This window comes from Corvus moneduloides, chromosome 10, assembly GCF_009650955.1.
Source record: "Corvus moneduloides isolate bCorMon1 chromosome 10, bCorMon1.pri, whole genome shotgun sequence".
Lineage (NCBI taxonomy): Eukaryota > Metazoa > Chordata > Aves > Passeriformes > Corvidae > Corvus > Corvus moneduloides.
The window spans coordinates 12,454,960-12,469,892 of record NC_045485.1 but is presented as its reverse complement, the minus strand read 5'-3'; the positions used below and the strand labels follow the sequence as shown (position 1 = coordinate 12,469,892).

General features: G+C 39.0%; 1 long non-coding RNA gene across 6 annotated transcripts in view; it reads right to left on the bottom strand.

The window, feature by feature from the left end:
* Positions 1-10,616, bottom strand: part of LOC116448550 — a 436,138-nt gene extending 425,522 nt beyond the window's left edge. For all 6 annotated transcript variants that reach the window (XR_004242002.1, XR_004242006.1, XR_004242008.1 and 3 more), the window contains exon 1: positions 10,553-10,616. This is a non-coding gene — a long non-coding RNA (uncharacterized LOC116448550). The remainder of the gene's footprint in view (positions 1-10,552) is intronic.
* Positions 10,617-14,933: the final 4,317 nt, after the last annotated feature.

Genomic DNA, 14,933 nt, shown 5'->3' with positions numbered 1-14,933 from the left:
AAAGCATCACTGTGCCACAGAAAAAAAGAGATAAGAGAGCAGCTACTGAGATGACACAGGAGGCCCCTCACACACAACCAATTACGTGTGGCTACAGCAACCCGGGAAGACAAAGGAAGGCAGCAGACACGTTCTATGCACAGAGAAGGATGGTGGCCTCAGCTCTTTACCAAGATCTGGAGCAGATGCCTGAGGACTCAAGATCTGGGAGCTCTCTGAACCATTACACGTCTTCTCAAAGGCCACTCACACAGGATCTATAATAGGCTTTCCCTCAGTTCACATCAGCCCATTTATTTTACCTTCATCATCAGAATAACCTCCTTCAGTGTTGGCTGAGGAAAGTAATGCAAACAAAAAGTGCTAAAAAGATGACTAATTTATTAAGCATACAGATGTTGTCTAGGAAGTCTTATTAAAAGTTACAAAATCTGTCTCCTCCCTCCATTTTCTCATTAAAATATAAGAAAGTCATAAAAAATGTACTTTTTAAATATTTGATACCAAAATATCTGTTCTTAATTTGCACAGGTTATGCGGAAAGAAGGAAAATGAAGCCTCAGACTGCCTTGCACCTGCAGCCCTTGCTAAAGGAGTACAAGGTAACTGCCACTAATGAGTGCCCACTCTGGAACAGCTACACAGTGAGCACAGTGCTGGCAAATCACAGAGGTCCTTCTAAATTAGGTTTGAGAACCCTCCTGACAGGAAGAATTAATTAGTGGTATTAATAATGTCAGAGGTCTCTTCCTTTGATAGTATTACAATTCTCCTAAATAAATACGTGGCATAGGGTTCCTCCCAATTTCAAAGCAGAGAAAATCATGTTTTCATGTCTTTTTGGCATTAGTAACCATTTATGTATCTACTAAATGTACAATCATTATATCTAATATAATATCATCCAGCCAGTCAAATGACTGCCAAGTTTCTCTTTTATATTTCAACAATGAAGAAAACATTTCATCTTCTCACCACACTGACATCCTAATATCTTCAACTTTTTCTCTCCAGTTTTAGCTTTTAAGACAGGCAGTGCTAGATTAATACATGTATAAAAGTGGTTCTCTGTAGACTTCACAAAAGTGGAGAATTATTTTTTTTTAGCTCAGCACAAATTTGTAGCAACTGATACTTTACCAGAAACTTCTTTTTGGATATTTTGCTCCACAAAATAAATCTATTCCTATCATTCATCTCAGTACCATACCTTTTCTGTACTTAGAGTTTCTTTGTGATTCCTGGGTGACTTTATCTATTACTAGAATTATTACAGTTACATTAAGAGATTAGAGTAACTTCTAAACAGAGCATTCAAAACTGTGCTTAAAGAATACAGAAATACTAACAAGCCATCATTTAACCAGTTCAACAGCTATTTTAGAACTCAAATTAGGATAAAAATGGATAAGAAAATATTTTCATTGTATCCATGTGGCACCAGATTAGCCCTCAGTGGTCAAGTATTAAACATTGCGAAAGCATAAATACATAAAATGGGACAAAAGCTTAGCATGGAGAAACACAAAATAACGCAGCATTCCCTGATATAGCTTCCTAGAAACTGCCAGTATTAATTTGGCCAGATAACTTTCAGAGGCAGAGTTATTTTTCTGCAGTGTAGACAGTCTCTGATGTTAGAGAGAAAACCTTTTCTCTGAGATAAAAGCTGGTTTTTAACAAAGCACATCTTAAGCTTCACGTTAGCAGCATATTATAATTTGCTTTGAAACACGGTGTGCTGCTGGCACCGGGTGTATCACCCTCATCAAGCCAGGGAAGTTTGCAATGGGGAGCGCATTAGTAAAAATTACCTTTAAAGACCAGTGTTTGCATTCATATGTACAGCTGATGTAAAACAGATGTCTTCGTGCTTGAGCTCCTATTTTAAGTCCAGACACAAAGCATATTGTGCCCGTACAATGAGATACGTTGCATCTCCAGCCCGATGTGTGCAGAACTCTGCAGATGTGGCTGCTGTGATGTTCTGCTGCTCTGCCACGGCGATGTCTCTGCTCCCTGCCTGAGAACACCCCATCCTGAGCTGGGGTGAGGGGGGACTGTGCACAGGGCCCAGGGACAGCAGGGGTGGGAGCAGAGTGTACAGGCCTCCCCCAGCTTGCAACAGCCCCACACTCTCTGCCCAGATCTGATAAGCACAGATACACAACAGCTGATGGTGATTCCATCTGTCTTGTGGTGGGGGCTGACATGAACTATCATGAGAAAACACTTTCTTATCTTTACCAACAAAGAATGAAGTCTTAGTGGGATTTTTAGGAAGAAAGTGGCTAGACCACCAAAGATGCTATTAATACCTGATTTCTTGCCAAGGAGAAAGGCAAAGCCTCACTAGGCAAGCCTGCAGCAACAGCTGCAACTGGAACACCTTGGAGAGGACTTGGTTCTCACATATTTCTAAGGCCTGTGAAAGGCCCAGAGAGACCTCTGAGGTTCAGGTACTACCCTTGCCCTTAACCCAGCAGGATGGAGGCAGGAGGAGACAGCTACACTGCTCTCAGTGCTGGCATTGCTGCTTAGCAGGGCAAGCAGCACCCACCAGTGCCTGGCAGACTGCAACCACACTGCCAAGGCAGGAAAAGAGGATGCTCACAGGACAGAGAGAAGCTGCCCCCTCTTCCTGATCTCCTCACTTCTACCACACAAGACAGCAACAGACCACATGGCTGCAGGTATTTCACCCATCACTGCCATGATTTTCACCATCATGACTCAAATATTATGTGTGTGGTGGTTCCTTTCCCCCATGAGAGCCTGCAAACCCTAAAGATTACAGGATCAACCAAGGTCCTGCTGAAGTCAGGTAGCCTCTTTCCATTTCCATGAGCCTTTGGGTCTGCTCCTTAATGTACTACTGATGAAGTGTATTAAAATCTATACACTTGGCTTTCTCCAGCTTATTCAGTATAAGTGATGTTACTTCTTATCTGCAAATATAAACTGTTTTGTTATGTGGTTTTGTAGAGTCCTTGCTGCACATTGAAAAGCTACTCTCTCTGTAAAAAGGCACAAGCATCTGTCTTGCTAGGAGTATAGTTATCTACTGCCAGAGACACCAGTTTCATTTTTTGATTAGGGAAACATGTACCAACGCTGTTATAGTTAATACAGCAGTTTTACTACACAAGCCACACAGGAGGCAATATATTAGCTGTCCTACTGAGGAATGCAAACAGCACAGAGTGTTTGGATTTCCAGCATCCTTGAGAAGTGACTTTGGTATTATACTAACGATGCCCCAGTGAGTAATCATTTTCAGGTAGTAACAACTCTTGAAAATAACTCTTTCAGTCTAATTACACTGCCAGGTTAGAGAAAGCCTTTCAGTGAAGTTTATGGGCCAGATTCTTAGTCACTGTAAACAGTTATAACTCCACAGGTTCCAGGAGGAGTAATCCAATTTATACACTGGACCTACCTCTCTCTTCTGTAAACCCTGTATTAAAGGTTATGTGATAATTAAGGACGAAGGAATAAAAAAGCCAAACACCCTGACTTGATTCAGGCAATGACTTTGCATTTACTGAAATGAGGATGAAGAGAACCAGGCTTCAAGAGATTAGTTATAACTAGGAGATTAGTTCAGTGCAATAAAGCCCATTTAGCATAACACAGAGAACTCTCTGCCGCATTTTGGAATAATGCATTTTAAATCTGCCAGTTGCCTCTGAAGGTCCCAATCCTGCAAAGCTCACTCATGATTTAACTTTATGTGGTATAAATAGTCCCACTGGAATCAGCCTATTCACGGTGCAGACAGACAAGCAGAGCTAAACTACTGGATAAATTAAGGGTTAGGCCAGGGAAAAGTTCTCTGGATTCTGTGTCTCCTTGAGATTTGACCTATAAACAAACAGGGAAATATTTGGCATTTTGCTTAGGAGAAATATCTCTGGTTTTCAGTGGTTGTGGTTCTACTTCAAAGAAAATCATCTATTCTTTCTCAAACAAATGTGATTTTCACAAGAAACCACATAAAGGTATAATTCTCTATAGATATGCTTTTAATGCTTCTCCAAAATGGGAAAAAAAAAATTCAATCAAAATTGCCAAAATAAGGAAGCATATATAATTCATTTTCATTAGTCCTGCTACAATTCTTGCCTCTGAACTCATTTGAAGCCTGTGTTCTAGATTAGCAGCACAATGTTAAAGCTGGTTTGAGGCACAGAGCTGTTAGGTGTCATATACCAAATGACAAAATATTCAATAAATTCTCTGCCTTGCTCCAGAAATAAAAATATTTTTATCAACATGAATATAGAGGACTGAGAAAGACGGGTGCTTTTAGCTCAAGTGTGTTTTAGAAGAAACACGCTAACCAGAGCCAAGGCAAAAAGCCAACAACTCCTAGATCAAGAACCTGAAATTTACATTTAATCAACCTCAATTAGGGACAAGAAATCAATTTAACACACTGTTTGCAGAACATTTACTCTGTAAGCATCTTGTATGATGCAGCACTGCTAAAATTACCCCCACAGAAATCAGATGTTATTAAGGAAAGTACAATGGCCAAAGAAATTATGCCACAGAAGTCACTGAAATAGAACAAGGAATTTCTTTATTTGGTTTCCCAAAACTTCAAACGTAACCTTTGATAAGTTGAATGTTTGATCTTTTAGCTACCAGCACAATTTCCTAGTTACTTTTATAAACTGGAGCTTTCAAACTCCTACCTACTCCCAGTGATCTCTGCATACTGGCTTATTTAATATTCCCTCAGCTTATCTCAAGTCTCAATGCAGCAAGGCTTTTTAGTTGCTATGGCCCTAAGCATGGAACATGAAAGAAAAGGATATCTGGGAGCCTCATTCTATATTTTTCATTTTAAAAAAAAGGCCTGGGAGCCTGAGGCATGTCCCCCGTCATTTTCAGTTGTTTTGGAGCTCCCACTTACACTTGGGGCATTCCATCTTCACAGGGTACTTCTTCAAATATTCACTGAGACATGCAGAAATATCAAAGCTGTATCAGACCTGTAACTCTTGTTTCAGTATGAAATGGGATGCCTGCTTGCATAATTACCAAAGGGACTAAACTGTTAAATTGACCAAACAGGTCTTGCCCAAAAGCTCATGGCCTAGTTTCCTATTAGTCATTGTGGTACAGTCTTCTTAATCCCAGTACTCATACAAGAAGCATTTACTTTCTACCGCCCAAATAACTCACAGCTCCTTCAAAGCAGCACTACTGCACTAATCTGGTTGTTGTCACAAGCCCAACAAGAGCTGATAAGCACAATATGTTACATAAAGTATGAACAGACAGTGAGAGAGCACTACATTCACACTGTTTGCTTTTGTTATTCTTAGTAAAAAAGGCATGATATCTTTGTGAGCACCTTTGAATTAATGTGCTTGTATCATCTTAGGCTTGCAGAAAAGGTAAAGCATGTGTAAGAGGCAAGGAATTTGGAATATCTGAGCACAGCTGTTCCTGTCCAGTTGTACCACTGACAGACAAGCACTCTCAGCTTGGGAGCTGCACTGACACCAGCTCTGAAACCTTTTTAAATTGGAGACTGAGGTATTGCAGAAAAGCAATTACTCTCACACTATAAAGACACCACCAGGTGGATCAGCAATGCAGAGTGACAAAACACACAGACTGCACTAGATTGAGGTGCTGACAGTTCTTCAGGGAGAGGGAAGCTCCTCTGGCAAAGAGGCAGCAGAAGCAAATGAAGCCTCTTCATCCTATATTCCTTCTCCAGGTCGAGGGGTGCATGACCACAGTGCACTTGATTCTGCCAGCTCAAACACCTCGTCACAACTATCTGGAGCTGGGGAGGGCTGGATTCATTGATATTCAGGCCTGAAGAACACAACAGTGATGAGAAATTACTTCTTCCTTGTTGCCAGTGCTCATATGCTAAAAGTAGACTGTGCTCGGTCCCTTGGACTTCTTGCTTGAAGCAGCAGGAATACATCACTAGATCAGCCAGAACAGGCTAACCACTGCTAGTGAGAGAACAGTTCCACAGACTTTGGAGACCCCATTGAAACTTGAGACTGTAATGCAGCCTACACCTCAAGATTCATGCTGCTGTACTTGCTATTTTTAAATCTGGCTCAGCTCTCTTTAGTTGCACTGCAATGTACTTGAGCTTGGTTTGCCCGAGCAGAATGGCACAACCCAAGTAAACTCACTGTCAAGGTCAAAGTGCTGGTATCTAGACATGTGAGGATTTGCTGCTCCCTTCAGAGGTACTCTGACATCAGCAAGAATAAGACCCCACATCTTTCTCTAAATCTCCTCTCCTTTAGCAAAGAATGTTGTATACATGAAGTAATCTAAGCACTTAAGACAGTATTTCACATCCAGCTTCTGGAATATTTCAACTGCCTGGGAGCTTTAAAAGAGCACTAGCTATAGAGATGTAAATATGGGTCCAAAGAAATCTACCAGATATTATACACATGATGAAGGAAAATGATCTCTATTGAATTTAAAATATGCTGTAGACTCTCATTTCCATTTTGTCCTTTGCTGTAAAGACTGGCAGACAGGTATAGTGGTATAGCAGAGAAATTGTGAGCCTTTTACTACTGGAGAGACTGCAGAGGTTGTGGATAAGGGTAAAAGATGAATATTCTCTGCTGGTTTCCACCTCCCAGACAAAAAATGCTGTGCATTCGAAAATGTGGGAAGGCTGGCACACAAAGGTAAAGATAAAGGCTGCCTAAGATAAAAACTTCCCAAGTAACAGAGCATTTCCAGCTGATAAAGATACAAAAGTTGAAGAACTTCTGTACAGAAAAAGTGGCTTAAATACGTCTTTTCCACTTTCCATTTCTGATTATTTGAAAATCTTTGATTTCTGCTCTTTGAGGCTAACTGAATACTATGCATGACATCTAATTTAAAGCTTGCTGGTTTTAAATCATTGCATTCACAAGCAGTTTTATTGACATTAACATACAGTTATAACTAGGCAATTAAGTCATGTTCCATTAAGAAAGAAAAATCCTGTCCTTGGAAGTCAGCAACATTTTAGGTGAGCACAGAAAAAGCCATCACAATACTACCTTTCTTTGTGAACTCAGTTATGATTTTTATTTGCTTGCTGTTGTTCATTAAACTTTCATAAAAAAATAATGACTCATCAGTAGAAAATGAAACTTTGCTACAGTACAAATCTTTTGGAGCTTTTCACCTGAATTTCTCAAATAAACCTAAGTATTACTCGTTTGAACTCAGCAATAACTGTGACATAGATACAAAGCATATGACAGATATTGCTGAGTGCTGTGGAACACGATTCAAAAATTATATAGCCCATAACTCAGCAGATATTACTACTATGTCAAGTATACTGTAGCACTCAGGGAACTTCAGCTTCTTCTCCACTGAGAGTTTCTAGTAGTCATGTGCCTGAGCAGTTTAATGAAACAGGTATATTATTAATGCCACCAGAAAAAGGATGATTTCTGTGAGAAGGAAAATAAATACTTGGGGTGTTATATGCAATTTAAATTTGTAATAAACTCCAGATGTTGCAAATTGTGCTCTGTTTTAGGGAACTGCTGTTCCCAAGCTTGAAATTCCTTAGGAGTGTTTAGAGATATTTTAGAGCCTCACTTTCTAATCCCAGTTTCTCCTCCACAAACACATATTTCACCCAAAAACATGAAACAACTGTGCCTGTAGATGAACAAACCCAAAATGTTACAAAGCTCCCTGGGTTTGTTACCTGGTATTTATGCACAAATCACACCACGGCATATTGAGACCTAATAGGGCTAAGTGCTGTGGGGTTCTGAAACAGCAGGACCCTAGCATGCTTAGGGGTTGATGATGTAAAGAAGCCTCCCTGACTGATGTTAACCTGCAGAAGCAGGCGGGAAAGCAGCATCCCACCATTTTGAATAACTCCACATTGTAGCACTGCAGGGGGTTTTTGCGACCCGAGTGCAGGACCTGGCACTTCACCTTGTTGCACCTCATACCCTTGGCCTGAGCCCATCAATCCAGCCTGTCCAGATCCCTCTGCAGAACCTTCCTCCCCTCCAGCAGATCCACATTCCCAGCCAACTTGCTGTTGCCTGCAAATTCACTGAGACTGCACTTGATCCCCTTGTTTGATCCCCTTGATCAAACAGGGCTGGCCCCAGTACCGAGCTCGGCGGAGCCCCACCAGTGCCCAGGTGCCAGCTGGATGTAATTCCATTGCCCACCACACTCTGGGCCCAGGTATCCTGCCGTTTTTATCCAGCAGAGAGAGCCTGTGCAAGCCATGAGCAGCCGGGTTCTCCAGGAGATGCTGTGGGAAACAGTGACATAGGCTTTACTACAGTCCAGACAGACACATCCACAGCCATCTCCTCATCCACAAAGCAGGTCGCCCTGCCATAGAAGGAGATGAGGCTGGTCAAGCAGGACCTGCCTTTTCTATGCCCATGGCTGACCCCCTGGTTGTCCTGTATGTGCCATGGCATGGCACTCGGGATGATCTTCTCCCTGAACTTCCCCAGCACTGTGATCAGGCTGACAGGCCCGTAGTTCCCTGCGTGCTCCTTCTGACCCTTCCTGCAGAGAGGCATCACACTGGTCACTCTGCAGCTATCTAGGACCTTCCAGGTTGGTCAGGACTGATGATAAATGATGGAGAGCAGTTGAACAAGCTCTTTTGGCAACTCCTTCACTGCCCTTGGGTGGGGTCTATTCATTACCAGAGACTTGGGAGGGTCTAGGTGGCTCAGCAGGTCATCATCTACTCCATCCTGGATTGCAGGGGGTCTATTCTAATGCTCATCCCTGTCTCCCATCTCAGGGGGCTGGTTGCCCTGAGGATAACTGGCCTTTCTGTTGAAGTCTGAGGTAAAGAAGATATTAAGTACCCCTGTGAAGTCTACAGAACGCAATTAACCTGTAGGGTTTGCATTAGTAAGTTATGTGATTTTAAATGATGTTAAAACACAATTTACTGCTCAACATAGCTGTTTGTGTCCATCAAACCTGTATTTCTGTGAAATGGATAACAGATTTGTTTACCAAAAAATGCTTGTCCTGAAGCCATGTTGATGGAAGTCTCCCATTTTTATTCTTAAATTGTGTTTACAGTCTCTATTTGACTATTGCATTTATTGTGCCTCTGTGTGACCTGTAGCTAAGCAGCTTAGAGTTTCCTGTTGTTCAAAAACCAAATTTCCCCATTTTTTTGACATCAGTGAAAAAATAACACTGTTAATCATGTCTTTTAGGTCTCTGACAAATTTTCTGAATCTGTGGTTTAAAAAAAAAAATCTTAGTTTCAGTAAGTGCTACCTCCTTTTTTTTTTTTTTGTTCTCATTGGTGAATATTCAATTCTCTCAAAATCTGCCTCCTGTATGCATGTTCTTGCTTCATTCCAAATATAGGACACAAACTGTTGTTGACATTTCTTGCCTCTTTTGCATCACTATTCAGGATTTCACCATCTGGATCAAGCAAAGAATCCAATAAAGGTTTCTTTTGATCCCAATTACGTTCTAAAATGCTTTTAAAAATCGTTTTACCCTTTAGCCATTGACATATTTCCATTAGTGTCCTTTATCAGATAAAGTTTTTTTCCAATACTATGTGTTTTAACAAGGATGCCTTTTGACAACTGTAATATATTATTAAGGCAAGACTGCTTTATCTGACTGTGGTTTTGGTTAACATTTTTCACTTTAAATGTGTGATCTAAGCAGAAAGTTTCAGCAGTTTTGAGTTGTCACACAGTTGTCACACAAGCTATATTCTGTTGTGAAACGAAAGGGTAGTAAATGGTAATTAGGGAATGCACAAATTGTTTTTTGAAGGAAATCCAACAGACTTACTCCACAGTGGGCTCAAAGCAAAGCTCTACTAAGTTACATTTCATTTTTAAAATACCTGATGAAATTGTTTAGTACCCCTGCCAGCATTCACCAACTATATATAGTTATAGCTATTATAAAAAAGGCTTTCTTCATGCATGCTGTAGACTGGTGCTTACGGCTCAAATTGTTCCCCAGTGAGGTTTGCTTGGGCAAATATAACTAAGAAGGCAGACACTGTAAGTCTGCATGTATATGAGTCTTACATATACACCTGAGAGCAGTGTTGACAGGAATAGTCTATTTCTAAAACAGGCTAACAGGGTGTCAGCCAGCAGGTGGTCTAACTTCAGGTCACAGCATATATGTGGACGCCAAAGTAAAAAGGAATTAGATGTCAGGGACTAACCAAAACAACTCTGAAGAACAGAGAACTGAGGTTTATGAGAAACACATATTTGGATATTTGTTATCGCATAATAAAAGCTGTGGAAACACCAAAAATTATCTTTATTCCCGTAAAACCAAGCCCATAAGATTATTTCTTCCTTCCTTTTTTTTCCCCCAATAAATCAAATGGAGATACAAGAAAAAAAATAAAGGAAAGTTGCAATGGAACAGATTGGCTTAAATTATAAACTTTAGGTATTTTGAAGGCTAGAATAACATTTGATTTGTAGTGATGCATATCTAACAGTTGTCATATTCCTCTTCCTATATTTTTAATGGCTAACTTAGCACTTACCTGATCCAATAGCCACACACATGAGAAATTTGTAGAATTTAGAAATCCATTGATGGCTTTTCATCTGTAAAAATATTTGATAGTATGTTTCACTTTAAACCATATTCACTTTAAAAGGATAATCATATCTTTGTATAAAGAGAAACCACCCAATCTGAATCATCCAACACATAACATTCACCAACTAAAAAAAGAATAAAGCAAATGAAGAGGAAAATAGCTCATATTCATTTCACATTGTATGCAAAACTACATTTACTTGCTTTATGAGGGATTTTTGGAAGGTTTAAAGATGCTGGAGTGATAGGTTAGTTTTGTATGCCAAATTAAGCTAAAATTTGCAATAGGAAAATGGAGCATGTAGTAAGATGTAATACTTTAGTACTAGTTAAGGAGCAAATATGGCTTATCTATGGAGAGCTTTTCCACACTGAAAACACAGTGGAAAGACATTAATCACTGCTTGCTTTCTACATTTTGTTTGATCTAATGCTTACATGAAAGAAATATGCTGGCAACTTGGAGAAAAAAATAGGTTACAGAAAAGGAGATGCTTACCTAGAAGGGTGTTTCTTTTAAAGTCTAGTGAAAGAATTGTCTGTGCAGTGTGAATGGGACACTACCAAACCCTACACATATTATTGTTCCTAGTAGTTATTATTCTGCATTCATTTACACTCTTACAATCTCATTTGTCAACAGTATATGAGGACCTTCTTCCAAAATTGAATCAAGCTTCAAAAGACAAAGTCTGTTTGCAAAGTTACTCATACCCTGCCATCTTTCTGAGCATTCTCAGAGTGGGAATTACTTAAACACTAAATAATTTTTTCTTTCATGGTGACTATAAAAAAATAGAATCACTTAGGGTTTCTTTTAAGAGAGATCACAATTTCATTTTACTAATAAAACAGTCTTTCATGCAAAAACTTCAAATAAATTTGCCCTAGGACCAGCTTGAACTTTTGGCACCCACAGTGTTTCTTGTCAAGGAGATCACAGGCCTGCTACCCCTTAATCCTGCTCATCTTGTTTGTTTTGATCCCCACCCATCCTGGCTTCATTCAATGCCCTCCAGTTACTATAGCTGAAAAAAACAGCAGCAGCCAGTGCTCCCCTCCATGCTTTGCATTTTGCTAATGATTTTATAGACTGCAATCATATGGCTGTTTATCGAGTTGAGAGAGCCTGGCCTCTTCACTCAGACACCAAAACAAAGCATGTTAACTTTGGTGCTTTAACTATATCTTGCCTCACCTCTTTTTTTCTTTTTAATCTTCATGTGTGGCAAATAAAAAAAAAAATTTAAAAAAAGGGAGAAAAACCAACTATCCCACAACCAGTATTTGCCTCTTACAAAAATTCTAAAATTTCTAGCAAGTGAAAAGTATCAAGAAAAAAGAGGAAAAGGAAAGTTTTTCTAATGCATGGGGGCTGTGAACAGACAACAGCCACTCTACTTTCTTGATGTAATTTCCATAGGACTTTCAATAGTTTCAGCCATCACTTGTACCATAATGCAGCAAACCCAGTAGAGAGGGCTACTTCTGGATTTGCTATTCTAATTTTCCTTCCTCCCTCTCTTGAGCATGCTATGTTTGCCTTTATTCCTTCTCTCCTTCCCGGTTGCTTCATGTTCTCTGAAGACCATAAAAGATTTCTCATTTTGGCTGATGATTAAAATAACTCATTTTCAAAAGTGGAAGGGGAAAAAGATGATGAACACTGATATGATCCACCTGGCATTACATGGAAGGAAAAGTCCTAAAAGGTAGAGGTCATAGGCAGCAAATTTTCTTATTTGACTACACTTATGCTTTTAGTCATAAAGCAGCTTCCAATTTCTAAATTATCTTTAGGTGCCTGTGCAAGCTGACAGCCAAAGGAGAGACACCATCTCAAGAGCAAACTAATTATCCCAATGGCCAAAGATTTCAAGACTTGAAAGGAAAACAGAAGGCAAAAAAATCAGAGAAATGAAAGAATGTCTGTTCATCAATGCTATTCTTAATGTATATTTAATGAGATGGTTTAAACACTTTGAAGTGAAAGGATCTTGATCGCCACAATGGCTGATGCAGTTAAACTGTTTATGAGGGAGGGAGACATCACAGGCAATTCCTATTCACAAGACTGAAATCAAGCCTTCTAAAAAAAATTATTCCTTTTATTCTTATGAAAATACCAATTGCTGACTCTCAGGTAATTGACAAAATGGTTTATAACATTTCTATAACAAAGATATGATTCTATAGTGAAAGGTGTAGTTAGACAGAGAGTGACTTTAAAAAAAACCTGCACTTACTATCCACAGAAAAAGGAAATAAAGGTTTCTGCTAAAAGTCTGAAATGGACTAAGTTTATAATGTGAAGTCCCTTGAGTAATATCTAATTTGACTCTAAGTATAACTCAAATATAAGATTTGCATGATGCCCTCAAGTGTCATTATTGCTGCTTCATTGCATTAATTAATACATTGCCAGCGTCAGCTCAATAATCACTGGTTCCTACATTGTGAATGATTCCTTAAATTGTAAGTCAGTGCAGGATTTTGTGAGAACAAGTTATTGTTATGTTTACTCCAGTAAGCTTATAGTTCACTGCAATTATATAGTAATATAAAATTTCATATGCAAAAAAACTTTCATTTCTAATCACTTGGGTTTTTTCCCTTCAGAATTTCTGCTGCCACATTTTCAGTTGTCATAATCAGTCAGAGAGGATTCTCTCAAGGATAACAAGGCAGAATGGAAAATTCGAATCAACCTCCATAGACAGCAAGATGTCTTTCATTAGATTTGGTAACATACAGCTGGCACTTTTTTCTTTCAACCTCACAGATAAATACTTTCATTGTGTATGTTAATCAGACTGGGAAAAGATACAGAAAATGGAAGAGTCAGATTTAAACCACATTTCTGAATAATTACATCAAGATGTGCCACTTACTGAGGGTTTCTTTTTTTCTAAGTGAAAAACATTCCCTAAGTGAAAAAGAAAATGCACAGTAATTATTTTTCTTGTAGGCTGCAAATCTTTATACTGACATGAAAAAGAAATGAACCAGTATATCTACTATAATAGATATTAATAGGCACCCCAAGGACAGTGGTACACACTGTCTCACAATACTTCAGAAAGGAAGGAAAATCAAAGCACTTCAGTATGTAGCAAACAAGGTTTTCAATAAGCTCCTTCTATATTAAAGGCTTGAGCAAAAAGGTTCGGAGACCTTCCAAGACAGGGAAGGCACCAGCACACACAATTCCCCTTGGACACAGAGGTTACAGCCACAGTCCTATTGATTTTTATGAGACTATTATGTACTGAAATGAATGCTGTTTGATTCAATGGGACTTTTTATAGACACAAATTGCTTTCCTTAATTGTAATGGGCAGAATGGAGGTAAGAGAACAGTATTGGATCCTCAATCTTTTTGTGCAAAGGAAAGAGCAATTTCCTGAGCTGCAGGACTGAAATGTTCCACCCCCATCAGGGAGATAAGAGGTGCTCTTCATCTTTGATTTTAGGGTGGTTTTTGTCCTAATATTATTTCTGAGCTAAGCATCCTTAATCTATGTCAAAAAAAACACAAAACAAAAAAAAAAAACCCGCATGCAACTGTTTTCTTCTAATGTGTTTTAGTTACTACTGCAACGGTATTTAATTGTCACCTGACCTGAGCCCATTACAGTTGAAAAAATTTTGCAGGCTTTTCACTAAGCCTGTTATAACACAAAACTTAATTTCTATTCGTAAATCTCAATTTGATACAGATCTACAGTACAATTATAGCAAGTTGTATCCAAGAGAAGAGAATTAGTGAGATTAAATTGCATCGCACTCATCATATGAATTCTAGATGCACTGACTTCCCAAAATCTCAGCTGAAGTTTGCTTAAAGTAAAAAACATACAAACAAAATGAACAATTATTCAAACTATAAATTAAAAAATGTACCAGTATTTAAAGCCTGTCTGCCTGGTATGAAATGGGAATGAAAAGTCAAGTGTTAAGCAATGACTAGTGCAGAATATATAGGCAGAACATGGCCAGTTCCTGTCTGTGCTCTAAGAATGAGAAGCAGCCTGTGAGTGGATTGGAGCTCGCAGTGCTATGGAGATGATTCAAAGAACAAAGCACATTTAACACCCTTGTGCTTCATCCTTCTCTTTGTACAGCTTACATCATCACCAATAAATAATACTGCATAGTAAGAGTCCAGTCAATCTTTTCTTAAGCTGTTTCACAAATCCTTCTCTGTGAAATGTAGTATCGTGACCCACACGATAACTTACACTGAAGTATTTTACCAGAATTCAGCAGATGTAAGAGATTTCCATCCATTCCTATTGCAATTAAAGTTCATTCAGTGATTG